General features: G+C 44.0%; 2 long non-coding RNA genes across 2 annotated transcripts in view; one reads left to right on the top strand and one right to left on the bottom strand.

Annotated features, from left to right (window-relative positions):
- The window catches only part of LOC137482303 (uncharacterized), a 79,700-nt gene that overhangs the window by 32,553 nt on the left and 20,417 nt on the right, over window positions 1-26,730 (bottom strand). The gene's annotated exons all lie outside the window — the stretch shown is intronic.
- Window positions 23,625-25,119, top strand: LOC137482229 (uncharacterized). Its single transcript, XR_011003937.1, has 2 exons — window positions 23,625-23,685; window positions 24,505-25,119. It is a non-coding gene; the product is annotated as an uncharacterized lncRNA (long non-coding RNA).

The following is a 26,730-nucleotide window of genomic DNA, read 5'->3' as shown; positions in this document are numbered from 1 at the left end:
CACAGCTAGTATTAATGTAGAATTCTGTCATTTAGTGCACTGCTACACACCATCATACAGTCACTATGCATCACTCTTACATATTATAAATAATGGAATCAACAAGGTTCAAAGGGGACTTTAAGATCATCTGGTCCAACCATATTCCAGCACCACCTCAACCACCATAAGCTCTGACCCCAAGTGCCACATCCAAGCTGAAGTGTCACACCAAACTAAAATAAATCAGTTTTGAACAGCAGCATCTTCTAACAAGACATAAGCTGAACCACTTCTTTGCCAAGGATGTTAAAGGATTATGTATTAAGTTGGCCGAAAACCCTACAAATGTTTCAAACCATTTGTAACAGAGAAAAGTATTCCCACCAGAAAAGTATTCCCACCCAGTACATTTTTATATTTATTTCACAGTTCTGCCAAAGCACACCCTGAGGAATTTCTCTTCTCTCCATTCTAGCTCAAACCCATCATGCAGTGAGTCCAGGCTCTCCCTGTAGACAGTGTCTTTTCCCTTAGAAGAGAAAATTATTCATCCTAAATTGTTGTTTGTGCAGTGCCTGGTTAGTTTCAGATTCCTTCTATTTAAAATTCACCTCCAACATCTGACCACTGCCATTCATTAGATATTTATCCACTTCTTGTTCTTGCACAGCAGATGGACTCGTGCTAGAATGGACCACACCAGAACAGTTTGTTCCGAGTGTCTGTGTTGCATTCCAAGAGAAAACACAGGGGCAGGCCTCCAGGGCTGCAGCTGTTCCAGGGAAACAAATTGTTGGGACAGATGAAAGTTTGACAAGAAAGTCTCACAGATATGTATGCTTGGCAGAAAGACTTTTGAATGTAGAATCTGCAGAAGGAATAGAAATGAAAGCAAGTTTTGGTATAGGAGAAATGAATTGCTGAGCCAGTTTTACTGGATAACTAAGAAGGCAAAGGGCATGTTGGTTAGAAGGGGTTTTATGGCTTAGAGCAAAGGACAAACCCACCTCAAACAGAGGATGTTCTTTCACCAAGCAAAAAGGTTCCACTGGCAAACAAGACTGCCGATGTTGCAAGTAAAAAAAAGGTACCAGAATTTTCCACTGCAAGAAAACTGAAAAACAACTTCTAGCTTAAACTGTGACGTACTAACTTTTAGTGATTGGAGAACAGTGACATCAGTGTTGGTAATGATAGTAGTTATGATGGGCTGTAGGTAAAATTTAAGGTATAGATTGTATTAAGATGCACAGCAAAGAAAAGTATATAAATGCATTGTAACCCAAACTAAGGGGTCTTCAGGCTTGTCTGCAGCTGGAGCTGACAGCTGGAGGCACAGGCTGTCACCCACAACCCTGCACTGCTGTAACATCCTCGATACAATAAACTGCATTTTGAGTCCCACAGCTCTCATTCAGGCATCTACAACAAATGAACAAGATGCCAGGAACTCTGTCTTTTCTGCTTTCTTCTGCTGGGAAAAGAAAGGCACAACGTGGAGCTGAGAAGCTGCAGCTTGGGAGGGGACTGTGCCTTTGGTGAAACACAAACTTCTCAGCAGGGACCAGGAAAATTACAGACTACAGCACCCTCTGTGCAGTCTGCTGCTGTTTCTAAAATGAAAAAGTTGATTGAAACCAGGCCTGGAGCAAGGACCTGTCCTGAAAGGATGCGGGAGAAGAAGCAGAAGACAGAGGAAGATTTGCTGTGCTCTATCTCATACATTTTGAAGATCTTTCCAGCAGGAAAGAGCTGAACAAACACATCTCAAAGTTCTGGTTCTGGCTGTGTGGGCATTACCAGGATTAAATGGTGACAACAGCACTATCTTTATGCTTCCAATCCAAGGTTACAAATATAGATTGGTTTTATTCAGCCTTATATCTAAATACAGAGAAATTGATAAAGTGTTCACAGTAAAGGACATTATTTTGCACAGTGTCCCTCTGGATTTATTGCAGTGACTCCTACTCAACTGTCATTTGTCACTAATCCAAATGAACAGACCAATTTACCAATTACTTCTTTAACAGCTATTTGTTCCCCATTGTCCAAGGCAGATAGGTTTGACTTGCACATTTTTCACCCCAAATATTGTAAAAGCTACAGTTGGGACACACAAAACTCTAATTTAGTCATGTTTCTCAAAGCAATCAAAACAGTGAAATCGAAAGTTTTTATATGCATATTAAGAAGCAAGGCCACAAAAGACATTTTCTGCACAATAAACAAAATTTTTCCTGTCAGATCTTTATGCAAATGATGCTGTTAATTCTGGCTGTTTTCTGAAATATTACTACGAACCTGTGGGTCAGAATTAGTTCAATATTCTCCAGTAATCTCTTACTGTAGAGGAGTTATCTGGTTCACCTCCCAGGGAGGGAGGGAGGGAGGAGCTCCCATTTATCACATGAATATTTCTCTAAAATGGTGGAACTAGTAAAAAGTTACAGAGGTGACATCACCAACATCAACACCACAGATCCCTCCTGCTAAAAGTTTTATGTGGGACCCTGCTTTGGGCACTGTAGACTTTCATCCTATTACCATTTTAATCTGCACTATTGTAGGGGTCTCTGCCTAGGGATAGTGACAGTATTGAAGCACAGCTTACCACTCTGAAGCAAGGTTTATTTCACAATTAATGCATGAAGGTAATTTTCAGCCTTGTGTAAGGTGGAGAATGCTCAATACACAGTAACATGGATAACAAACTAATCTTGTAACAATGGATTTTTTTCTGCTCCCAGAACTGTGTTTGGCCAAGTCCTCTCTGAGCATCTGTAAGACAATTGGCATCTTCTGGAAATTGGAATTGGTTATCTTCTCCCAGTATTGTCTAAATCTGCTTTTAAACTGATTTGGTTTTTTGTTTAATCTTTTCTCTGGGGCTCCAAGCTCCAATAATCACCTTTTCACCCACTCTTTTCCTTCAGCAGCCACACTTTTCACCTGTGGTTCTGTTTGTTGGCAGCTTTAGGAATCTGTCTGGAAAGCATTTTGCAGACAAAAGCACTCATCACTCCAGATCAGCTGGAAGCAGCCTGGATTAACTTAGCACAGTAGTGAAACGAAGTCAATAAAGCTCCTGAAAGGCATGCTAACATTAAATCAAATTCTGTTCCATATTGCCCATATTGCCACAGCTTCTGCCTGGCTGGGGCTGGCCTGGCAGACATTCCTGTCTGCCTGGGAAATGCAGCAGAACAGATTTATCTGCTGCTCAGCAGCTGCAGCCATCTCCAGATCTGCTGGTACCAGACCTGCAAGGCTAAAAATGTTAAAGACAAAAAGAAAGACTTCTTAAAACGGTTATTAAACCACACATTTCTCCTCATCAGGGGTGTGATGACCATTTCCATTTGTGTGAGCAGAACTCTTTGGAAGCACCACAGGCTGATCCGCACAGGCATTTGCTCTCAGGAGGCTCCACACTCACCTCTCACAGCCCCCAGGCAAAAAAATCTGGTTTGTGGTGTGTTCCACGCTTTGACAACTTGTTTCCATTATATATTTGGTTAAAGACCTCTGAGCAGCTGTATTGGAAGATGTGAGAAGGGGAAAAAGTACTGTTTAAAAAAAAGGTGATGTTTCCAGTTGCCATAACCCTTTCAAAACACCTGAATAGTTTGGGGTTTTCTGTACCAGGGAATATTTTTTACAAGCTTAATTGGAGAGCTTGAGAGAAAGAAGAACATGAAATAATAGTGAAAAAAATGCCCACATCTCATCTGTGGGTTCAAGTCATTGAACTCTAAGGTGAATTTCCAACTCATCCCAAAACATTAAGAGTGCCTCGTTTCTTTACATTCTGCCAGGGGAACAAATTCTCAGTTTAAACTATAAGAGCTGCTTAATAAATTAATTAAAAGTATCTATTAAATTCAGGTTATATAAAAAAATTCGCCAGGCCTTATCAAATCAATAGAAATTGTAGAGAAAGGTTACTGCAAGCAAGAACGTGTGCTTATTTACCTGGAAGTTTTTTATCTTGAGCCCTTTTCCCTCTCCAAATCAAACCAAGCTTCAGAAGAGCCTCTTGAAGGAACAACTGAAAAAAAAAAAATCATCACTCTTTATGTGGTCAATAAAGTCACTGCAGAGAGCAGACATACAAATGGAAGTGAAATTGCCACAGAATGTCCCTTTCAACTGAAAGCAAGCTCAGAAAAACAACACTCTGCGTGGGCAGGAAAATTGACTTTTTAAGGTCCTTACAGAAGGGTAAGTATAAAAAAATAATTTGTGATGGTCATCATGTATTGAATATGAATATTTTCAACATTTCTCATGCACCTCCAATGGATGTTAGCCTCAGGACTTGCATGCCAGGGATAGTGGTAGAAAAAGCAGCACAACACAGAGCTGAAGAGCAGATTTTGGCCAGTAACACCTGCAGGAACATCAGCAAAAAACAGAGGCCAAGTTGCAGCCCAAGTGACCACAGGAGGTGTTTTATTTTGGGCTCCCATTCCATCCATCAGCCCCTCTAACTGTGCAGCACAGGCGGGGTCAGACCCAGTGACGTGGGCAGTAGATGTCCCTACTTACCCAGCACAAATGGAGAGCTGCTCCATCACCCAACAACCCAGTTCTGAGTCAGCTGCCTACAGCAAATCCTGAACAAGGAGAAAATATAGCCTGGGGGGTGATCTGGTGGGAAAGTCTTTCACAAGACATTTTTTCCCCTCTCTGCCTATCATAACAGCAGCATAAAATGAAAAGAACAAATCTTCACGTGAGGTTTTAGAGTATCTTTTGCTTAGGCAGCACCTCCGACCTTGCACATCTCACAGGTTTAAGAAGCTGAGTGCTGTGGGATGCCCAGGTTACAGCTCCACCAGACCTGCCAGCGCTGGAAAAGAACTCAAAAGCTCTGGGCAAATAGATGCAGCAGAGCAAGACAGAGCTGGCAGCATTCTACAGACTGTTTGTGTGCCAGAGCACCAACGTCAGCCCGTGAGTCAGCTGCACAGCCTGTGCTCCCTGGCACGTGGAGAAACAGCCATCAGCAGAGTGACAGCGTGGGGACCACAGCCACGTCCCTGCTGCTGCACTCACAGCAGCACCTGCAGCCTCAGCAGGTGCCCTGCATTTCCCACCTCAGCCCTGCAGCACCAGGCACAGCCCAGGGAGCTGCAGCACACATTTGTACCCTTGAAAGGTGGCTGTGGCCAGCTGGGACTGGGCTCTTTCTCCAGGCAGCACTGACAGAACCAGAGGACACAGCTTTAGGCTGTGCAAAGGGAAGTACAGGTTGGATATTAGGAAAAAGGTTTTCATGAAAAGAGTGATAAAGCTCTGGAATGGCTGCCCGGGAGGTGGTGGAGTCACCATCCCTGGTGTGTTTAAAACAAGCCTGGATGTGGCACTGGGTACCAGGGTTCAGTTGAGGTGATGGGGCTGGGTTGGAGTCAGTCTCAAAAATCTCTTCCAACCCAGTGATTCTGTGAATTCTGTGAATTCATCCAGATCGTGCAGCCTGGCACAGCCAGCACCACGGTGTCCCTTGTCACTCGCAGCAGGGGCCATGAACCACTGCCATCCATGAGAGGAAATCAGCAGGGCAGAGACACAGCATCCCTGACGGCGTGGCACAGCGTGGCAGTGACCCTGACAGTGTGGCACAGCATCCCTGACAGTGTGGCACAGTGTCCCTGGCAGTGTGGCACAGCATCCCTGACAGTGTGGCACAGTGTCCCTGGCAGTGTGGCACAGCGTGGCACAGCATCCCTGACGGCATGGCACAGCGTGGCAGTGACCCTGACAGTGTGGCACAGCATCCCTGGCAGTGTGGCACAGCATCCCTGGCAGTGTGGCACAGCGTGGCACAGCATCCCTGACAGCATGGCAGTGTCCCTGACAGTGTAGCACAGGACAGAGCCACGGAGAGAGGGCAGCCAGAGAGCCACAGCAGCAATTCCCTCTGAACTCCCCGAAAAACACTGTCAAGTTCGACAGAAAGCTCCCTTGGTGAACCTGCTGTGCACACCTGCGCCTCTCCAGGAGTTTTATTCTATCTGCTAAACACCTGCACATGTAGGACTATTTGTGCCTGAAGGCCCTGTAGTAGCAGGGCCAAGGCTATCTTTGAAAAAAATTAAAATATCACTAAACTAATTCAAATTCATGTGAACACTCACTGAGTGGAATTAAATTGGTTCCAAAATATACTATTAATAGTTGACAAATCAAGTCAAGTATTTGCAACAGGCAAGCTTTCAGCATCTGAACTTTAGTTTAGGAAGTATCGTGTCCAAAATGAAAAATCTAGCACAACGTCCATACTCAAGGGTGTCTAAGTGACAAACCAAAAAATCTTGGAATTCTCTTGATCATTCTGCTCTTCTGAACGCATTTATTTTACACAATTTACAGTTGTTTTATACAATTTGCAGTAATTCTATATGTATAGGAGCAACATAAGCTTTAGAATCCAGGTGTACACTAGCTTTTAAAAGTGTGAAAGCAGTACATTTTCCCGTGAACATATCTTTTATTTATATAAACAAGTGTTCCATGATACCAAACAACATCTGGTATAAAACATGCTTCATTTTGATGGAGGAAAATGTGTGTTTTCCTTATGCAACCCCCTAAAACATGCTGCCAAACATTGCTTCAGCTTGACCACAGATGCTGACCTGGAAAGGGGCTGATCCCATCTTTGTCTGGAACCAACAGAAAGCTGCATCTTTGACCTCCAACTCCCTGGCACTCCAGACCTCAAGTTAATTTCTCACTCTAACAATGCCTGGTGCACATATTCCCAATAGATAATAAAGCATAATGCTTTTTAAAGATACTGCTGGTGTAGTAGCACACAGTTCCTAGGTCAGAGGAACTGCAATTTGAATTATACTAAGTTGCTAAAGGAGACATTAGTAACAGATGGTGATTTCTAAAGGTGAGGGTTTAAATTCCTAAACCATTCATCACCAGCAAGCTGTAAAAAAAACAACAAAACAACATGAACTACAGCATGTTTTAGTAAAATCCTACCCCCAGCTCAGCAGACAGAAGTTTGCAGGAATGCTGCTCAGTGATGCACACACACATTCACTTCAGGTGGGCAGGGACTGTAAAATCAATCCCTGCTTGTTGCACAGATATTTGATGAGTCGCTCAATACCCCGAACGTGGATCAGATTGCATTGCTTGATGTTGTAAAGATATTTCTTCTCTGCTCTGGGTCAGATGGCATTATTGATTCAGTTTAGCCAAAGCACTGCCATCCACCTGTGCCACTCGAGCTCCAGCCTGCACTTACAGATCTCTAAAAGGTACAAATCAATGCTTCTGTCATGACAATGAGAAAGTGACTGAAAAGTAAATAACCTGTTTGTTTGCTCTAACAAGATTTAATGGCACACACTTCACTTCCATGTCTGATGACGAGGAGCTTGAGAGAATAACTGTTTTTCTTTTCTGGTTCTCAGATCTAATAATTTCAAATAATGAAGGCACAGATCCTACATACCTGAATGATTTGGTCACCTGTGACGAAGTCACCACAGGTGTAAGAGCTGCTGATCCTCTGCTGAACCTTAGGCCAGGTGTGTTCCACATGCCAGACTCAGTCACCCTGCAGGGGACACAGGTGACCTGAGCCAGGGGAGCGTGGCACACACCCAGAGAAGCAGGAACACCGTGCCTGCCATCCCTGCACAGCACAATTCCCTCTCCCAGTCACTGCTCCCACCTTGCTGCCCTCCTCCACCCCAGGCTGGGCTGATGATTCCCCAAGCAGATGGCTGCTGCTGGTGGGTAGATAAATTATAGCCAGCAGAGAGCAGGAAGCTTGGCATCACTGCCATGGTGAAAAACTGGATCCTCAGGAAACAACATTATATATAACTTTACACTGCATCAAAAAAAAAAAACCACCCTAAATTTTTGAGGTTTGCTTTACAAGCAAGCTAACAGTTTCCTTTCTTATGCCTGAAGCTTGGCAATCACTCTGTTTCTGAACTGTATTTTTTCATTAGTCTTATGCTTCCAAATATAATCTATTATTTGGCAGCAAAGGCAGCAAAACATTTGTTCCTTCTCAGTACAGCTGCAACCAATTGGATTTTAAAAAATGGTATTGGCTATCCAGCAGTCCTCTGTCATGTTGATTTTTCCATAGAAACAGTGTTGTATTTTTTTTTCCTTTGGGGGGGTGGGTGGTGCTGGGAACAGGGTGCAGAAATGCATTTCCAGTGTTCTCTGCTTTTCCAGTCCTCATCCCTTCACACAGCAGTCACAGGGATTAGACAGACTGCCCAGCTGCATACTGGGAACTTGAAACTTCTTTAAAGTATATTTGTATAAAATTATCTTTTGTCTTTTCATTCTCAGGCATGCAAGCACAAAAAAAGTTAAACTATGTCATTATACCTAAAGACCTGACATATCTCAGAACTACCCAACCATTCAGTGCCTGCAGCCTTAAAACTGTAACTCCTGAACACGCTGGGATACCTGCAATGCCAAATGCATGGTTTATTTCAAATTAAGATCTTATTATCAAGTATTGCCGAGTAAGAATGAAAGACTAAAAATCCAGAAGTGGTAGGTAGCAGATGAGGGGACAAGCCCTCATCTGAGCCCCCAGTTAGGGCATTTGCAGGGCTGGGGGCAGGGGAGGTGGGAAGGGAATTCCTCTCTTTCAGAACTGCAGTTTACCTCTGCAAAGCACGATGGAAATAACACAACATAACTGTGGAGAGAATCAAACACAAGCACATTCATTGAGCCAAATGCTTCAGAGCTGTAGGACTCATTTATCAAATACAAAACTTCTGTTTTCGGGCTACATTAGGAAGGGAAAAAAGCAAACCCACACAAACTGCAGTCACTGCTTGGTAAGAAGAGTTTATCCCACAAGTGTGGAACAAATCAGGAATGCTGTTGTTGGTCTTTGGCCTCTCATGGAAGTACTGACTTGATAAACTCAGCAGGTTTCTGAAAATTTTGTAAGGTTCCCTAACCATAACCCCAAGATATTTGAATGACTTCCATGATTTCTGTAGGATGTGGGAGCGAGACTGTGATGCTAAATGAAATTGTGTACTACTGCTCCAGAATCCAGCTCAGTAACTGCCATTGATTCTTCTCTTTGACTTCATCAATATTTAAGCTACTCAACTTTGACAAACATTTCATAATGTAGTTTCTGGTAATTGCTCCCCTTATCTATAATAAATTTTCCTATATATTAAGTTTAATGAGCTATCCCCAGTACTCCCTCCAGCTCAAAAACACTAACACAAGCAGGATTTGACAATATGATTATTTGTCAGTCCGTTGGACAAAGAATTTAAAATGCACATGGATGAAACGTGTGTTATCATTTTGAGGATTTAAAGACAAAAGGAAGTTAAAATAAATAATTGGAACAATACAAAAGAACAGACACAGATCAGAGAAAATACTCTCAGGGCAGCAATGAGTAATTGATCAAAACAGCACATAATAAATGAAACTCCAGTCATAAGAGTGCCAGAGCAGTCTCCCTCCTAAATTCATAACCAGCACAGTTCTGCAAGGCATCTATGAAAAACAAGGCTTTGGGCAAAGGAGACAAATTCCCCTGGGCCTTCCCCCTCATCTGCTGTCCCACAAAGTCAAAATAAGTTTTTGCTGCCATCATCTCCTGTTGCTTAAAAAGAGCTTGCCAAGATTATGTGTCAGTCATTGCCCCAGTGACTTTTCAATCAAGGCAACTGAAGAAGTATTTTAAAAACATGATCCAAATCAGTGCAGCACTGCAGATATAGCTATTTCAGTGGCTGACCCTGTGAAAAGAAGCCTCTAACAACATCTTTAAAGTCACTTTAGGGAGCACGAGCTGATGTCAGATTTCATCTTTGCTGGAGCAAGGGTGACTCAGCAGATGCCTCATAACCAAGTCTTGGCACAACTCTGCTGGCTCCATATGTATCCCATGGCTGGCTTAAAAGTTTGAAAGTGTGGAAAGCCACAATTATCATCATCATCATCCTAGTTTGGAATAAAAGAACAAGGATCAAAGGGCTTTCTTTGCCTTACACTCCCCAGTAGGGTGACAGAACCACAGGGCAGGGTTTCATTAAAATTGTTACTCTACTGTTTGACAACTTCATACAGTTAAGAATATACAGTTACAACCTCTTCCCTGGTCTCTTTTCTTCAACTGCCATTTTTGATAGCTCTGTGTCAAAGTATTTTTTCAAAAATCATTGTCTAACTTGCACAATTCAGATCACTCTGCTTTTTGACCTTGCATCACGCTCCACAGTAGAAACACACTTCAATTCCAATCACCATGCTGTGTTTATATTCTGAAGTGACAGAACGCAGATGGCAATCAGATCCTCACAGAGTTTTTGAAAACACTTCCTATTTTCTAATGACTTTCCCTGCTCTGCTTGCAGTCCCCATCCTCCACCCCCTCCCCAGCACACCCAAAACCTCGTGTCCCATCTCCCAGGACAGCATTAGGTACCCAGTGAGGTGACAGTGCCCAGGCAATTGGCCTCATAAGGAAATGTCACTGAACATTCAGCAAGCACTTCTTGGTTATTCCAGGCCCTCCAAAATAAATCAAATCCATCCCAGGTGCAATTTCTACAGAAAACCAACACGGCCCCAGCACTGGGGATGCCTCCAGCATCCTCATTTTTGGACTTGCCCAACACAGAAATCCCTTGTGGCTCTCACTGCTGACACTTGGTTCACAATCTATTTGCAATCTTTTATCGAGTAACAAGCTCCTGTTGTTCACTTTCACTTCTATTTTACATCCTCAGGGTCGACTTAACAGAAGCAAATCCAAAGTAGATGTGCCTAGCAACTGTACAAATTTGGCATAATAGAATCACAGAATGGCCAGGTTTGGAAGGGACCTTAAAGATCATCTTGTTACCTACAAAAATCCACAGAAAACAAGGCAATAAATTTCACGTGTACACAACCACCAGTCCTGTACTCTTTTTTACTACAGATTGCCTTGCCTTCGAGTTTTCTCCTACACAAATACTTGAATGGGGATTAGAATATGAAATTCAGCCACATCAGAAGAAAGAACATCCTGACTCTGATCCTTCTGCAAAGCCCTGGATGTTCTAGAGAGCTCCACACTGTGCCCGGAAGCATAATTAATTCTCAGAACATTTGCACCAAACAAGAGCTGTTTAAAAAATAAATAAACAAGGATAAAAGTGAGTCCCAAGTAAAATCTTCTCTACTGGTACCTTATTATTGGCACATCTATGTGGCACTTCTGAAGAAATGTTATTTTAGAAACATAGGTTAGCTATAGAAAGAGCTACTTAAATTATAATTAAAATTCTGTTAGAACAGTTCAAGGACCAGAGTAACCACTGTTAATTCATACATTTTTCTAGACTGTTGCCTGCAAGTTCACTTAGGTGTTATTGAACTTGAGCTAAAATAGCAGTAGTTTAATAATTTACCTTATTTCAGTAGGGAAAAAAATCACTTTTGATAAAGCAGCAACTTACAGAAATTTAAGCTACTCATAGCTGCAAGCAATCACATGAATATATTCAAGCACATGATCAGTCTTCGTTGTATAACAAGCTCCACAGAGATTGTTATTAGTCACAGATAATAATTCCCACTGTTACAGAAAATCTGTGCTCAAAATAGTACCTCCCAAGGAAAAAATCCATTGCAAAGGCAATAAAGCTTGGTATGACAATCCTCAAGTTGGGGAATTGGGAAGGAAAATTGAGAGCTTGCACAAAATCATCTGTCATTTCAGGAAAAGCAGCAAAGCAATCAGATCTTCTAAATTATGTTGCAAATATCATACTACAGTAGGGGGAAAACACCTCTTGTGAACTACAGAAAAATGAGAATATTTACCTTTTTAAGTTAATTAAATTATAAAACTAGGGGTTTAAGCTCACTCAGAGTATTAACGGGCTCCAGCTTTTGGCTCTGGGAAGTGAGAATTTGATTTTACAGCTTAAAAGAAGGAAAATTTTAACGGGATGCATTGGATAGAAGCAGAAGGGAAACCAACACCTTAGCAGAGTCATCACTTCCTAGCAACAGGAACAATGTTCAGTGTGTCATCGGAGCTCCACCACGCTCTTACCAGCATGCTTTACTGTGTGAAGCCTCATTACCAGAACAACAACAAGCTTCCCAGGAAGGAAGAGGCACATTTAGTATTTGCTACAAAGGACTAAAAAGAACACAAACAAGAACATTCCCCTGCTGATCATTTAAACTTGCCTAACTGAAGCAAACAGATACAAAAATGTTTGATGGAGCTGCCACCAGTGGGCAGATGTTACTCATTAGAGAACACAGAGTGACATCTTAATTCTCAGTTTCCAAGGCAGGTCAAGACCAAATTCCTCAGACTTCCCACACTGAGCAGATCTAGGAAAGCAAATACAAGCATTAAAAAAAGAGGAATTTACTTACTCATATGTTTTGTTCCTTTAAATCCAAGGAATCTAGATATGTAATAAGGACATAAACCAAAGGAGAACATGTTCTCAGCAGAAATACCTAAATCTCTGCTACTAAAAGAGTATTAAGCTGCATCTATGACCAGCTCACTTTCAGAGATCTCCACGTGATCCAGTAAGAAACGTGCTTCTGACAGGAAAGCAAGCACACACCAAGCTCCAGACTGCCAGAACAGCTGGTGAGCTCTGGGGCTGGCTCTGGGTGGTTTCTGGGAGGTGACCATGTGCCCAGGACTGCTGCAGGGCTCCACTGAACAGGGCTGGGCTAGGCAAGGTCACCTCAGGAAGACACAGTGCCCAGAACACTTCCATCCAAACAAACACCTCGAGCAAGCCATGCTTTCACCTGAACTGTGGGGACAGCAGGTGCTGCATGAGAAACCCCAAACGGCTGACACAGAGAACATTATCCACACTGTCAGCCTCAGACTGCTGCAACTGGAACAACTGCATCTATCATTTGCGACTCTGGCCATGGGAAAGTGTCAAACACACCAAAGATCCCCGAGTAATTGCTATTTTACTGCATTTAGTTCACAGCACTGGGAACTCCTGAGCGTTCCCACCAGCAGACACATTTAAATCATCAAAAGCATTTAAGTATTTTCATCTGGATTCCTTTTGGGTTGAATTAAGCCAGAGGATGTGCTCAACTAGCCCATCTGAAGTACCCTCACTGCTACAAGGTTTTTGAACCCACAGGACTTAGAACTAGATTTAAGTGACTGCTGCCTTCCCACCCCAAATGCAGAGGCATCAGCTGCAGTGCCTTACTGCACAGAGCTGTGCCTACTTCACCACAATAGCTGCTGATGGTCCCAGTCAAAGTTTGATTGTCTCCTGGAACATCTCCAGAACTGAATTTACTTGCTGAGAACCTTGGCACAATTTCTGACCAAAAAAAAAAAAAAAAAAAAAAAACAACAACAAAAAAAACCAAACAAACAAACAAAAAAAAAAAAAAAAGGCAAAAAGAAAAGCAAGGCTGTTTGAGTAGTCACAAAGCTCAGGATTCCAGGATTCAGCATCTGGCTGGATGGCTGGACCCCATCAGTGCATCCACAATGGGTGCTAATAGAGGCAAATTAATGAAAATGCTTGTGATTAATCTGCTTCTTCCACTAATCTTGTGTGGCTACTGCAAGTATTGGCTGCACTGTTCCACTCTTAGTGCATAAAGATGGCACTTGGATGGAGGGGCATGCCAAGACAGGAGCTGGTTGGCACCCCTGTGCTAACTCACATTTCCTTCACAGCTGCACCTTTCCACATTGACCTGTCTCAAACATGAAATCTTCATTCTTGGAATTACAAACACCAACTTCTCCCCATGTTTTCAGAAAGGACTACAATATTTTCTTGGCTTTAATTAGGTTAAATAAACCAAGTGAGTTTCTTCTCTGTTGTAACTAAAATAATTTGACATTGAAATTTTAACCCTATTTAGAATTAGTCCTCTTTCCCCATCTGATACTAAGGAAATAGCAGTAAGCCCCAAATGGTTTGCTTGGTCAAACTGAAGTACAAATCCTGATAATTCACAATTATCAACTGACCCTGTCACCAAAATACACCAATAATTAAGCAACTCTAATATTGCCACAAGGATAAACACACAGTCTTAAAAGAATCTTCAATATACCTTCAATTTGGAAGCATTTTTATCAGTTCAGGTGAACTGCAGTTACAGAGATCTTGATATTTTTCTGGACCTTTACTTTTTACTGTTACTTCCTTAACAAAAGATGACTTCTTGCCCCTTGAAAAAAAAGTTAGCTAGGTTTTATCAGTAATGCAGCATTACTCATTCCTTTGGATTCAGTGTATTTGTTATGAGTTTCATCAAATGAACTTTTCTGAGATTCATCATGAGGATTTTTATTATGTTTACAGTTACTGAAACAGTTCAGTTTATTACTACTGCTTGCTGTAGAAAGGCTGATATTTCAGTTTAACAGGTCTATCAGTTCTCAAGTTTGCAACACAAAAATCAGAATATAATTTTAAGATTCATATTTTTGTACTTATTGGCTTTGCGTACAATTTTATAGCTTAAAAACAGAGTGGTGCTTGAATCATGGACTGCATATTCAGAATGCACTTATAAAACATGAACATAAAGTAAAATAAATGGGACTAGAGCACTTTTTTTTTTTTTTTTTTTTAGGAATCAGATACCTCTGTTACCCCAGCCTCATTAATTATCTTGGGTAATATTACTTGAGTCATTGGCAAAAACATTTTCCAGTTGACTCTGGTCACACGGGAACATTTCACTGTCAGTCCGGGTGAAGATACTTTTAAAAAAGGATTTAATCCCTTTTGCTTGGCATCAAAACTAGTGGGAAGCTGGAGTGTAACTGGAGTTGTGAGTGCAGTAATGTATGAACATGATTGTACACCTTGAACTCCTGTGTCCCCCTCTTCCCACTATTCCTACCTGAAAATCTGATTTTCTCTCTGCTGGTGGCTCTTGTCCCCTCAGCCTGTTCTTGCTGAGCTGCCTGTAGGGAAGCAGGGACAAGAGCCAAGTGTCCCTGCACTGCAGCTCTGAACATGGAATCATGGAATGGGTTGGGTTGGAAAGGGTCTTAAAAATCAGCCCCTTCTCCCCCCTGCCATGGCAGGGACACCTTCCACTGCCCCAGCCTGGCCTTGGGCACTGCCAGGGATCCAGGGGCAGCCACAGCTGCTCTGGGAACCTGTGCCAGAGCCTCACCACCCTTACAGGAAAGGAATTGTGCTGAATCTCTAAAGATAAACCCACCCTCCTTCAGTTTAAGGCCATTCCCCCTTTCCACTGTCACTCCAGACTCTCCTGGACCTCCCAGGAGAGGTCCAACGTTCCTCTCCATCTCTCCTGGAGCTCCTTCAGGCACTGGAAGGGGCTCTGAGGTCTGCCCAGAGCCTTCTCCTCTCCAGGCTGAGCAGCCCCAGCCCTCTCATCTGGCTGATAAACCATTGTACATCTTTTTCTTTTCAGCGTATCCATGGGTATTTACTTATTTTTGATGCGATGGTGACAAAGGTACGCCAATGGCATTCTCACACAGGATTCACTAAACACCAGCTGTCCCTGCCCTAAACCCCACCTGGCAGGATTAGACAGAATTAGAGGAAGCAGATCCTGCTGCAAAAACACTTCATGCTCCAAGTGCCACCCACCTGGGAGCTCTGCTGTCACTGCAGTGACTCGGCTTTTCCCCCAGAGCAGTCCTCCAGCAGCTCGTGTCATTCACATGCTGACTTAACAGCCCCATGATGCTGGCAGAAGCAAATGCTTGAAGTTCCATTTTCTAAGAAAACTTTCACAGGGTAAGGAGAAGAGAAAAAAAAAAAATAAATAAAAAAAAAAAGAGGCTTGTCATCCGAGTATCAATGACCATTTATGTATAATTTTGATTTCCCTTGATTTCTCAAGTAAATAATAGCAAACACTGAGAAATATCTACAAGCAAATGACAGAAACGGTGATTTTCCATGAAGAAGGAAGAAGTGGCAATACTTCAGTGCAATGAATGTGTTTTTGAGCTCCTCAAGGTCAATTTCAGGGAAAAAAAAAAAAAAAAAAAAAAAGGTCTGCTTCCAGGGGCAATCTCTGTGCTCTGACAAAAATGCCTTCATATCTCAGCAGTCCAATACTTTATTACCTTTGCCATGAATACTTTTTTAAAAACATCTCCTCAAACATTGTATTCAAACTGAACCATCTTCCTCTAACATGTAACATTACCTGCCTGATTATAATTTACAATTTTATATCATTCTGGTTTATAACTCCACTGCTTAAATGCAACTAGAAGCTAATGGCTTCCGTTTTATGCAGCTTTTGAAAGCAACAGCCAATCTCAGCCAATACAGAATTTCTACACTGCAGTTTTATTTCACTTTCCACTATACGGAGCGTCGCTTAGTGTTTTTCAAGGTAGTTTAATATCTTCCCTCTGTAGGCTTCTATTTTGTGCTTGTGGAAGAATTACAACAAAACTTGAGAAATGTGTAGGCTTTGGAAATTATTTAAGCTTTGTGTTTCTGAATTACTGTCTCTTTGCACCAATCTTAAATTCTTTCAGTGTTCTTAATGGGGAGAAAGAGAAACCATTTCCTCTATTTTGCTGCTTTTCTCTCCATAAAGTAAGTGTTTTTATTCATGTGCTTAAGTTCTCCCTTACACCTAAATTAAATTCAATGAAGTCAATAATATTCATTATTCAGACATTATTTTTATAGTACTTGTAGTAGCAGTTCTTTTCCAATCTCCATTTGTTGAGTTTTTTTGAGATATCAGACTGATTCCAAGCATGATTTCTCCCCTCACATTGGGAAACACTTTCCAATTCCAAGGACAACCCACGCCTACAGCACCTACAAACACTGAAATTTTCATCAGCGGCCTGCTTAGCCCCTAAAAGGAAAAATGACATTTTGGGGACTGTTTATTGAAATTCACTTTTGGATTTATTTAAAGTGGCTTTAGGCATAGTAGCACAAAAATCAGCCCCAAACCTACCATAATCAGTAGTGGAGGTGTCTTTTTAGAGGATTAACAAAATGTGAGACACAGTAAAAAAATAGAAATAAAGAAATTGTAATGCTGTGAATGCCTTATCTCTCTTTAATGATAAAAACAACAAGTTCACAAATCAACTTTTGGTCCAAGCACAACTGGCTGTCCAGTGAGGAGTCCTTTAGCATTCAGAAAAACACAGTTTACTGAGTCAACAGCTTCAACCATTTGCAAGGAATGCTTTAATTATGATATCTTGCTTGACACACACAGTCTCAAATCACATTAATTAAAGCAAACACCACTGGTGACAGCTCTCACCTGGCTGAGCTTGCTTTCCAACTCCGGTGCATTATTTCCGCCTAAACCACTAGGTGCCACTGATCAGGAGCAAAGGCACCAATGGAATTTACAGTGAGAACACTCAGGTAAAAATGCTCTTAAAATAGAGTGAGAGCAATTTCCCAGGCTTAGTGCAACAGTCATTAAAGGCTAGAGCTGTATGTATGAGAAATTATTTTAAAAGATTCCTTTTGGTAAATGCATTTTTCAAGAGTATATCCTTTATCCTTTGTTGAAAAATCTGGAAAGGGAAGTAATTCTGTGTAGCTTATTTATGGGTTACATTCACTGATTTTTAGTTTTTTTCTTTAACTGTATGAGTAATTCTTTGGCAATACGCCTTCAAAGTTAAAAGGATGAACATTAAATTATGCACAGAACATTTTAGCAAAGACTGCTCATGCTGCACACAGGAGTAAGAATCCACATTTCGAATTTTATTTGGTCTCAGGATTTTAAATTGTGGCAGATAACAATCTATTAGCTCCTGAATTTGTAGGTACTCTGCTGGTAAGTGTTCCATTTAATGCCTCTTCGACAGACTCTCCCCATGTTCTGATTTCCATTTAACAGTTTAAAGGAAATTAAGCTCTACAGGTTCTTGTCAGGTGATTTTAAATTCTAGACAGAACCAGCTTCCCTATCAAACATGTGGTCGTTTATTTTAAGTCCACAGAGGGAAAAAACAAGTCTGTAGCTTTCTTCTGCTGCCCTCATTCTATCACTGAAACACAACTCCACTCCAGGGCTTCCACTGAACAGCAGTGATAATTAAACAGGAAGAGGAGAACCATTCCAGCCTCACGGAGGAGAGAGAGCATCCAGAGTGCTCCAGGGGTTATACAGTCCTGGGGGACTGCGGGGCTGAGCCACCTGATGGCTGAGCCACCTGGAGACACCGACCAGGGCCACCTCAGAGACACTGACCAGGGCCACCGCAGAGACACTGACCCATGGCCACCGCAGAGACACTGGCCAGGATCACCTGGGAGAAACTGACCAGGGCCACCTCAGAGACACTGACCAGGGCCACCGCAGAGACACTGACCAGGGCCACCGCAGAGACACCGACCAGGGCCACCTCACAGACACTGACCCAGGGCCACCGCAGAGACACCGACCAGGGCCACCTCAGAGACACTGACCAGGGCCACCGCAGAGACACTGACCAGGGCCACCTCACAGACACTGACCAGGGCCACCTCACAGACACTGACCAGGGCCACCGCAGAGACACTGGCCAGGATCACCTGGGAGACACCGACCCATGGCCACCTCAGAGACCCACACTGACCAGGGCCACCTCAGAGACACTGACCCAGGGCCACCTCAGAGACACTGACCCATGGCATCTTCAGAGACACTGACCCATGGCACCCTCAGAGACCCACACTGACCAGGGCCACCTCACAGACACTGACCAGGGCCACCGCAGAGACACTGGCCAGGATCACCTGGGAGACACCGACCCATGGCCACCTCAGAGACCCACACTGACCAGGGCCACCTCAGAGACACTGACCCATGGCATCTTCAGAGACACTGACCCATGGCACCCTCAGAGACCCACACTGACCAGGGCCACCTCAGAGACACTGACCCAGGGCCACCTCAGAGACACTGACCCATGGCACCCTCAGAGACACTGGCCAGGATCGCCTGGGAGACACCGACCAGGGCCACCTCAGAGACCAACACTGACCCAGGGCCACCTCAGAGACACTGACCAGGATCACCTGGGAGACACCGACCCATGGCCACCGCAGAGACACTGGCCAGGATCACCTGGGAGACACTGACCAGGGCCACCTCAGAGACACTGAGCCAAGGCTCTCACAGTGCTGTGTGCCTCAGCAAAGGCGAGTCCCAGGAATGATGAAGAGCTGGTCGTGGACAGGGTTTTGAGCAGCTGCTCAGTCAGAAAGCACAGAGCTCTGTTGCTTCAACACTGCTGCAGGCAGGCTGGGCCAGAGGCAGCTTCGAGCAGCACCGGGGTGGACACACAGAACCTTCAGATGGCTCTCAGGCACCAGGGCTGAGCTGGCCAAGTGGCAAACACATCACTTGCTAGGCCTGGCAAGCTGGGCTAGCTCTCCATCCCAACAGAGGTGCAGGAGACTGTGGCAGCTCCCAGGGATGGCCTCTCGTTAAAGCCATTACACTTAGTGTGCAATAAGGAAAAGATTTTCCATTTTAAATCTTTGCAGTAAAGGCTGAGGAAAATGGACAATCAAAATGTAAAATCATTTGAAGACTTGTTGAAAAGAAGTGGAAAACTACAGGTCTGCATAGCTAATGGCACATCACTGAACAGTAAACACCGTTTTAAGTGAACAGGTATAAGTCATCTTGAGAAAGTGGAACTCCTTTATTCACACCCTGTCAGGGTGACTATTATCATTATAATAATGTACTAATGAGACATCTGCAAACTTACAGAAACTTCCTTTTCTAGAGATCCTTCCGAGCCTATTAACGCCAAGGAACACAAAAGGGAATTTTCGGGAAGATAACAGAACCACAGGCTTCCCACTTGTACAAAACTCGCTGTGGAGCCACACCATCACTCCAAGAGCCAGGAGGCCATTTAAAGTCAGGCTATTTCATGAGGCACAGGGAACCCTCAGGTGGCTCCGCTGCGTTGCTTGCACCATCTGCAGCACTAATTGGCACCTGTCTTGGCAGATTCAACTGAACAAAAGTAATGGAGACTGAACAGCATTTCAATCATTCCGGAGAGAGAACGTTTAAGCCTTTACAACCAGTCCTGAAAATTCTTTTACAGCCTCCAATTTGAGGAGCAAATCTGAAAAATCTAACATTGATGAACCATGCAGCTTCATCTTATTAGTTCTTGCCTAAACTGAGAGTCACAGGGAACAAGTTTTACTTTGTGGGGGATTTTTCCTTTACTTTTATTAGAGAACTTATTTGGAATTCTCCAACCTGTCCTTGTGCCTGCAGAGCAAGGATGGGGCTGGGTGCTGCAAGAGAGCCAGGAGAGGGATGTGAGAGAAAAGATGGAGCCAGGAGGGGGTTTGTGCTTTGAGAGGAAACAGGAGGAATTCAAAACCAAAAGCTGACTCAGGGCCTCAGCCATAGGCGAGGACAGAAGCTCCATCAGAGAGGACATTCGGGTCACTTCAGCACTGGGATCGTGTCATTCTGCCACCAACAAAGAAAGTTCCAGCAGTTTCACCCAAAGTTCAGATCAAACCACTGCAAATGGCCTTGCAAGGTGCCCTGATGAGCAATCCGAGTAATTTATGTTGGTTTTAACTTCATCAGCTTTAGAAGGACAACTGTGGCAGTAATAATACACATCAATTAAAAATAATACTAAAAAAAAAAATCACATTTGCTTTTAATGTATTTTTTATTAAACATCCAGCTTTCAAGACCTGCAATTCTTCCAGATGCAAGAGCACTGAAACAAACATTGCAACATGCGACCTTCAAAGCAAATGGAATCCAAAATCAAATGAAACAATGCCCTTCTGGCAGATCTTTGTAAGGTCATTTCAGGAGGAGAAGAGCAAGCACCTTTAGATCACCAGAATGCCCACCGAAGACTCACGATGTTCCCAAGCTGACAAATTTCAGTTGTTTTATTCTAACAGCTGGAACAAGAAGTTGAAATCCCCTGCTCTTCGCTTTTGCCAAGCAAGATAAAAAAAAATCTTACTTATCAAAAAATTCCATTTTCCACAGAATAAAATAAACAAACAAAAAAAACACCCACCAAAGACAGACTAGGCTTTCTGTCATATATTTAGCAGTATATGCACCATTCTTCCTCAATTTAAATTCCTTTTTCTGGTGAACAACCTTGCCACAAGACATGATCCGTGACAGCACTACAGAGCCTCTTCATTTAACAGAAGCCACTTGCAGAGACTGAATCCAAAAAACGACGTGGGTCCCTCCATTCAGGTCAGCTGTGAGGAAATATTTGTTTCACCTTAGCCAATGCGTACTTTGGAAGCAGAGAGGGGCAAACAAGAAGGGAATAAAAAAAGAGTCAGCAGGAGGTACCAGAGGCGAGATTACATTTCCACCTGCATGGGGGTTTGCAGCTAGCCCAGCCAGCCCTAAACTGTTCCACTCCGCCTGCATTTCCAAAGGGCTCACACTGTGCAGAATTACAGCTCCCACCCTCTCTAACACCCACTGAAGTTTGGAAATGAAAGAGAACGAGTTTTTAGGAACGTGCGATTTTCATGGAGCACACTGTGCGTCTACCTACGGTAAAGAAGCAAGGTGCTTGATCATTGCCGTGGTTTCAGGGAGCTGAACACCACCCAGCCTCTTCCTCCCTCACCCCCCTCCCCAGTGAGATGGGGGAGAGAAAAGGGGGGGAAAACCAAAATTTGTGTGTTGAGATAAAGATAATTTAACAGCACAGAAACAGGAAGGAAATTAATAATGCTGAAATAATTAGAAGCTAGAAAACAAGTGGCGCACGCTGCAGTTGTTCAGCACGCAGAGTCAGTTCCCAGGCAGCTTTCCCCCAGTTCAGGCTCAGGGCAGGATGCCACACAGAAAGCAATGTCCCTTTGGCCACATGGCCCAGCTCCGGCCCTTCCCCACCTCTCGCTCACCCTTCTTTTATCGCTCACTAAGCAAGCTGATTTCCGCTGCCAGCACTGCTCACGTACAGGCGATGCTGCTGGCCCGGGAGGGGTCTGTGGTGCAGCTGCAGTGCCTGCAGCCGGGGATGGCGGAGCGGCCACCGCGCCTGCTGTGGCTTTGGCAGGTGCAGGGACCTCCTGCTCCCGCGGAGCCCTGAACAGCGGCAACAGGGCTCGTTAGCCAGGGACAGCACAGGGCAGTGACTGCTGTCTGGAGCTGTCTGGAGCTGCCTGGAGCTGCCTGGAGCTGCCAGAGCAGCAGCGCACCTTCCCAAGCGCTTTCTTAGGTCTGCAGGATTGGTCACTTGCTCAGGGGTGAACTTCCAAAGTGCGGGAGGCGATCACTGCCCGAGGCACTGCCACCACCCAGCCTTGGCTGGCGTGCCCAAAGAGCGGCTTCGCCCTGAGCTGGACAGGCGGCACGGCAATAGGACCGCGCTGCCTGCAATGCCCTGCGGCCAGCGGGGCTGCCAGGAGCGGCTGCAACCAGCCGGGAGGAGAGGAGGACAGGAGGAGAGCAGGAGAGCAGGAGAGGAGGACAGGAGGACAGGAGGAGAGCAGGAGGAGAGGAGGACAGGAGGACAGGAGGACAGGAGGACAGGAGGACAGGAGGAGGAGAGGAGGAGAGGAGGACAGGAGGACAGGAGGAGAGCAGGAGGAGAGGAGGAGAGGAGGACAGGAGGACAGGAGGACAGGAGGAGAGCAGGAGGAGAGGAGGACAGGAGGACAGGAGGACAGGAGGAGAGCAGGAGGAGAGGAGCAGGAGGAGGAGGAAGGAGAAGGAGCAGGAGGAGGAGGAAGGAGAAGGAGCTTGCGCAGGGAGGGCTCGGCACAGGCGGCGCAGTGACCGAGAGCGGCCGACAGATGGCGCCCGAGGCACGGGCAGCGAGCCTGAGCCGCGGCTCCGGCACCGCCTAAAGCCGGTTTAAACCAGGGCTTAAACCAGGGCTTAAACCTCAGCCACCGCTCCATCACCGCCTAAAGCCGGATTAAACCTGGGCTTAAACCTCAGCCACCGCTCCATCACCGCCTAAAGCCGGCTTAAACCAGGGCTTAAACCTGGGCTTAAACCTCAGCCACCGCTCCATCACCGCCTAAAGCCGGCTTAAACCAGGGCTTAAACCTGGGCTTAAACCTCAGCCACCGCTCCATCACCGCCTAAAGCCGGCTTAAACCAGGGCTTAAACCTGGGCTTAAACCTCAGCCACCGCTCCATCACCGCCTAAAGCCGGCTTAAACCAGGGTTTAAACCTGGGCTTAAACCTCAGCCACCGCTCCATCACCGCCTAAACCCGGCTTAAACCAGGGTTTAAACCTCAGCCGCAGCTCCATCACCGCCTAAACCCGGCTTAAACCAGGGCTTAAACCGGGGTTTAAACCTCAGCCACCGCTCCGGCACCGCCTAAACCCGGCTTAAACCAGGGCTTAAACCTCAGCCACAGCTCCGGCACCGCCTAAAGCCGGTTTAAACCAGGGCTTAAACCTCAGCCACAGCTCCATCACCGCCTAAAGCCGGCTTAAACCAGGGTTTAAACCTCAGCCGCAGCTCCATCACCGCCTAAACCCAGGTTAAAACACAGCTTAAAAATAACCTCAGCCACGGCTCCATCACTGCCTAAACCCGGTTTAAACCAGAGTTTAAAAATAACCTCAGCCACGGCTCCATCACTGCCTAGACCCGGCTCAAAACAGAGCTCAATCATAAACCCAGCCTGGCCCAATCACTGCCTAAACCTGAGAAGTAACCAAAGTGGAAGCAGAAGCACTCACTGCCATTCCAACTTTGAAAAGATGAACTCAGTTTTCCACATCTGAGGTTTAACACAACACACCAACAAAATGTATTATAATAAGCACAAATACCCCCTCACATGAGAAGAATGAAAAAGACTGAAAAAATAATAGCCAAATGTGCAATAATATTATTTAAAACAAATCATTTCTACATTTGTTGCCTGTTAGAAACCTAACAACCAAGTTATTCCACACTTTGCAGAGGACATTGTTCTTAGCCCATTTTCCAGCATGGTGAAACCCATTTTAAAATGCTTAATATTAGGATATTTTTGCAGCCAGTTTGTCTGATGCTGTAGAAATAAGGAAAATACCTTACTGCCAGGCATTCCTAATTTTTAGAGGACCCCAAGAGGCTGCAAACCCCATCAGATACATTCAAGTGACCAAAGAAAAGCTTACAAAAGAGAACTATCCTGAGCAAGGAAGAACAGAGGAAATACGAGAACAGAGGACTCGGTGTGAGTTGTTGTTGCATCATTCACAATCATCATATTGAACAGTTTTACTAAGACCCAGCTTCCAAGAAACTTGCTGGAAATGCATGAATTGAGAGTGCAGAATTAAATCAGAGTCAGGGCTGATAAATCCCAGTATGAGATTGAGGGAAAGGGATTGCTGGATTACAGCTCTGGCTTTATAAAACCGGATTTTTTTTACATTACAAGCATCAGCCTCTTTAGGCAAAGCTGCTGAAAGGAAGGAATAACTCACATTGGAAGTTATAACTGTTCTCATTATGACAAAATGCTTATATCATCCCTAAGTAATGCAGATTTTCCTGCCCACTTTCAGGTCCATGTGTTTCTTGGCCTCAGCTTTGAAGCTCCACAACATCCCCTCCTGTATTAGCTCTAATAGCACGCACCACTCATTAGCCTGCAAAAATTAATTTGGAATTTAAAAGAACCCTAAATTATTTTTGTACCTGGGTAACATTTTGTTTTACTGTGTAATTATTTTCTATTAGTTTATTTAGTTCAATTTATCGGAAGCCTTTAACTGATCATTTTGGAGGCGTCCCTAGACAGAGAGTTAATTGCTGCACAACAGCATTATTTGCTGTTTCACACAGAGGCTCACATCCTGTCTTGTTTTGCTTCCCTTGTTTCTTTGGAGATGATAAAGTATCCACAAACATGGTTAACCCCAGGGTTGAAGTATTTAGTTCTGAGAAACTTTAATACAATCAATTACGTTTTGAACACAGGGAAGCAGGCAAAAGGGGGAAGTTTTAATTACCATTAGTCAGCACCACAGTCCTGATGCACTGTTTGATTACATTTTCGTCTAAAATTCCCTCGATACTTCAAGTTCATTAAAGATATTGGAGTTTTTCTGTGTATTAACTATTTCAGTATAGCACTTCAAGGCAAGCTTTCAAAACTAATTTTGTTGGGTTTTCCATGAGGAAAGGAGGCAGAGAGAGACAGAAGCACCTAAAATCAGGAGATGCAAAACCATGATACTTTCATAAAAGAAAGTTAAAATTGATAAATCTGTATTCCATGGACAAACCAGTTGGGCTTTTTCTGCCAGAAGAAAACACAGTCTTGAAATAAAAGAGATGTCAGCAAACCAGTTCTGTTCTCTATTGAACAGAATAAAGAAAACCCTTGCTGTTCATTAGTGTTTAAAACAACGACTAAAGCAAATCCTCAAAAAACAGAACCTAACAGAAGACCTAAAAATCCTAAAATTCAACAGCCTCCCAATTAAACTACCAGGGCTAAATCATTCCAGTGAATTAAAATTGGGTTTCTCACAGCCCGAGAACTGTCCTCAGCACTCAGCTGTTGTCCTGCTCACAAATTACCTTTCTGATCAAAAACCAATTCCATCCCATGTATTCAAAACATTTATTTATATTTATTTTATTTTTATTCAAAGCATTCCTCTCACTCCTACGTAGACAAAAGGCTCCCATGACAGCAGGGATGCCAAAAGTGAGCTGAGCAGAGCTGCAGTCACAAATGCACCTTCCCAACTATTTCAACTCCTATCAGTACAAATCTGCAATCCAGGGAAAAGGAGACCCCTAAGCACAGGGATGTGCTTTTTGCTGCACTTTGCCAGCCCTTGGCACGCTCATGGTGTCACTGGGTTAATGCTGCTTCCAAACCTTTTGGATTTATAAATCTTATCTCCATTAGCTTGACTCCCAACAACCCCAAGATGCATAACAGTGAAACTCACAGCTTAGGCTTACAGGCAAGATTTGCTTTTACAGATCAAATTTCATCCACATTTATCTTAATTTTTGATCTAATTTGAAGCCAAACCCTTTCTAGTTCTAGCAACTAAATAAAACCCCAACACACTAAAGGGATTAATCCCTTCAACTTTCTCTTTTAAGCTTTTCTTACCCCAAATGTTAGATTTAAATATATTTCACAAAGTAAACCAGGAATTTTTACATGCACAAGTGAACAGCCAGTATTTCAAAACACGAGAAGAATGGGTGGAAAAAAACCAGTAATTATGGAAGTTGGAATACCATTCTTTGCCGTGACTTGGGGACAGATTTAAGACAAAGCAGATGAGGGACCTGGGGTTCCCAAGCCACCCCCTGACTACAGATCAGCCACGCTCCACCGCCACTGGAAGGTCACTCCTCCCTCACAGAAAATGCAGGTGCACTGGAAAAGGGAGCAGAGCACAGAAGGGAGGATCAGTAAGTCCACAACCCGCTCCTAAGTGACCACCTTGTCTTTTGTGTGTTCCACACGTTCAGAGCTGCCAGTTCACAAAGTCACTCCCCTGCTCACCCCTCCATCCTGGGCTGGCTTTGCTCACACACAGCACTTGGAAGCACAGCTGCAGCACCTGCCATCCATCCTTAGGAAACACATTTTTGTACCTCCTTGCCACACCTGATTTCCACTGGGTGAGAACAGCTGGAGCCGGGATATCGTGCACTACACTGAAATGTTTGTTTTGATGCTATTGATAAAATGGGAAATCAGCTCCACCCCACTCAGAGCCAGCCATTGATAAGGAA

This window comes from Anomalospiza imberbis, chromosome 14 (genome assembly GCF_031753505.1).
Source record: "Anomalospiza imberbis isolate Cuckoo-Finch-1a 21T00152 chromosome 14, ASM3175350v1, whole genome shotgun sequence".
NCBI classification, from domain to species: Eukaryota; Metazoa; Chordata; class Aves; order Passeriformes; family Viduidae; genus Anomalospiza; species Anomalospiza imberbis.
Note: the sequence above shows the minus strand (reverse complement) of the source record. Positions and strands in the feature narration are given on the sequence as shown.